The sequence below is a fragment of the Crocuta crocuta genome, unplaced genomic scaffold (genome assembly GCF_008692635.1).
Source record: "Crocuta crocuta isolate KB4526 unplaced genomic scaffold, BGI_CrCroc_1.0 scaffold92, whole genome shotgun sequence".
In the NCBI taxonomy this organism is placed as follows: domain Eukaryota; kingdom Metazoa; phylum Chordata; class Mammalia; order Carnivora; family Hyaenidae; genus Crocuta; species Crocuta crocuta.
The window spans coordinates 4,181,695-4,184,760 of NW_027528804.1; positions in this window are offsets into that span (position 1 = coordinate 4,181,695).

Genomic DNA, 3,066 nt, shown 5'->3' on the forward strand with positions numbered 1-3,066 from the left:
GCCGGCACTTNAAGTTGGGCTAAAAGGGGCTCAGTCTGTTGAGTGTCCAACTTCAGCTCAGGTCTCGATCCCCCAGTTTGTGTGTTCAAGCCACAGGTTGGGTTCTGTGCTGACCTCTCAGAGGCTGGAGCCTGCTTCAGATTCTGTATCTCTCTCTCTCTCTGCCCCTCCCCCTGCTTGTGAACTCACTCATGTGTGCTCTCTCTGTCTCTCTCAAAAATAAATAAATAAACATTTAAAAAATAAAGTTGACCTAAGGGAAAATGGGAATAAGTATTTCTGCTTTTGCCTCTCCTTACCTCCCCAAACAAAATGCACAAATCAGTGAATTCTCTAAACACAGGAAGGGTTCAAGTTTTGGGCAGCCAAGAAAACAGACAAAATAATCCACTATACAAATGGAAGGGGCAGGAGAGTTTTCCTGAGTTTCTACAACAGAAAGTAGGAGTCAGGAGTTAAATGGGAGGGGGAGGAGTTAGGGTTTGCAGATTTAAACATGATAAGAGATACCACAAAATAAAATTATGAAATAACAGTTCTAAAAAGCTGGGAACTTCCTGCTACTGTTGGAGTTGAAGTCAGAGGTACATGGTCATCAGAAAGGAGTGCTATAGATAAAAATTCACAATGTCAGTCAAAATTCCTATGATTCTATCCTTCTGAGGAGATGAGGATTCCACCTCAGGTTGTGTTTTTGGTCTGTTTCTACCATTTTTTAGGTTACAGTCTGGTTGCAAATATATCCAGGAGCAGATTTAAACATGATAAGAAATACCACAAAATAAAATTATGAAATAACAGCTCTAAAAAGCTGGGAACTTCCTGCTACTGTTGGAGTTGAAGTCAGAGGTACATGGTCATCAGAAAGGAGTGCTATAGATAAATATATCCAGGAGCCTGGAACAGCCAGAGCCCCCACCCTCCTGTGCATTCTCAACCAACTTAGTACACTCCCAGCTGATCACGGGGAGCTGAACAAATAGCATCTGCTATGTCAACTATAACATGAATTTGACTGAGAAGCTGATTCCAGGGAGATAAAGGTCACTATTTTTACAAATTTAACAATATATATTTCTATCATCTATCTATCATCTATCTGTCATCTATCTGTCATCTATCTATCTATCCTCTATATGAAATATACATACATATGACATGTAATGTGATACATATAACATATGTGATATATAATATGTATGTCATATTTCCTCTTGAAAAGTAAAAGTGTGGGGTACCTGGGTGGCTCAGTCGGTTGGGTGTCCAGCTTCAGCTTGGGTCATGATCTCACGACTTGTGGCTTTAAACCCCGCGTTGGGCTCTGTGCTGACAGCTAGCTCAGAGCCTGGAGCCTGGTTCGGATTCTGCATCTCCCTCTCTCTCTGACCCTCCCCTGCTCATGGTGTCTCTCTCTGTCTCTCAGAAATAAATAAAACATTAAAAAAAAAAAAGAAAAGTAAAAGTGCTAGTGGGGTAAATCTGCAAGCAGACTGCATAGATTATAAATAATAACAATAAAGCTAATAGATCAATTACTTTTATATAAAAAGTGCAGTCAGACCTCTGACTTTTAGTTGTGACTGGTTATATGCAGGGCTTTGTAGTTACTGGTGCTTCTGAATTTGTTTATTAATAATAATGGCACTGCTCATAATAATATAGCTATTGCACTGTTAATTGCTTTAGCACTGTTTTAAGTGCTTAAGTATATCATCTAATTTAACCATCACAGTGACACAGTACGTTTTTTATCCTCATTAAGAGATGAAGACATAGCCTTGGAGCTATTACCTATGCTGTCCAGCTTTGCAGAGCTGGCTGGTGAGAGAATCTGTGATGGAACCAAGGCCTCTCTCACTCCAGCACCCCTGCTCTTAGTGATCCCCCTCAGCTTACTGATACTTTTACATCTTTTTTGATTCGTAAGTCCTAGCCTTTCTGATATTGCTTCTCAGCTACCAGTAGCTGCTCTATTGCTTGATGTATAATTTCAGTGTATGCTGAAAGCATTTATGTTGTCCACCTGCTTTCATCCACATAGCAACTAAGTATTCAGTTTTATAGCTCTCATTTATCTCTTTACGCAGATCTCTCCCAATAGAAAAGAGTGCAACATGCCTCCCTTTAACACAGGGAGAGCAGCCAGGCTCCAGATCCTCTTGTTTGGATGTCTTCTATGTCCAGCCTAACCCACAGACAATGCACATAACAACATCTCAGGAAGCTTGCAGGGGTGTCAAAATTGAACTTGAGAAATCCATGGGGGGAAGTTTCAGACGAATCTGACGATTAGTAACAGAAGATGGAACACTTAGCAGTAGCACACAATTTTGCAAAAGCTGGTTGCACTCATGGTAGTTTTAAAATTAATCCTGTCAAACATCGTAGGTCCCACTAGTAAGGCAAACTCTAATGAAAGTGTCGTCTCCTTCCACCCAATGCAAAATTCTGCTCTACGACACCCGTGACAGAGGATTCTTTAACCTCTGCCTCAGCACTTTCAGGAATGGAGAACTCTGCCCTATTTTATACTGAATGAACAGTTTTCTGTTACTGCTGGTGTTAAGTTTTTCAGGCCTAGAAATCTGGATTTATTTTATCAGGTCACCAGGGAGATCCAGAAAATAGAACCATATGACTGCTATTCTAGGCACTCTTCTTTCATTAGCAAGGTATCTGGAAACTAAATGAATAATCAGAAGGATGCTTTCTAAACTTAGGATAATAGGAAATGAAATTACATATTAGTATGAAATTTTTCCCCTTCGAGTCATGAACAAAACTTCATAAATTATGCCTGTCCAACCAAGGGAGAACATTTCTAATAACTGGATGTACGAGGCCTCTCTCTTGCCCTTTCTGAGAAAATGCCAAATAAATTCAGAGTAATTTCTCAGATAACCAGTTTTTATCAGCCACCAAATCCATAATCTCATGCCAAACAAAATTTTACTAGAGTGATTAAGTATGTGCTTGGGAGCAAGGCCATTGGCACATTGAAAACTCAATAATGGTTGTCTTTTGCAAGCTGGGACTAAGAGTTGGAGATGCTGTGGCAAACCTGGG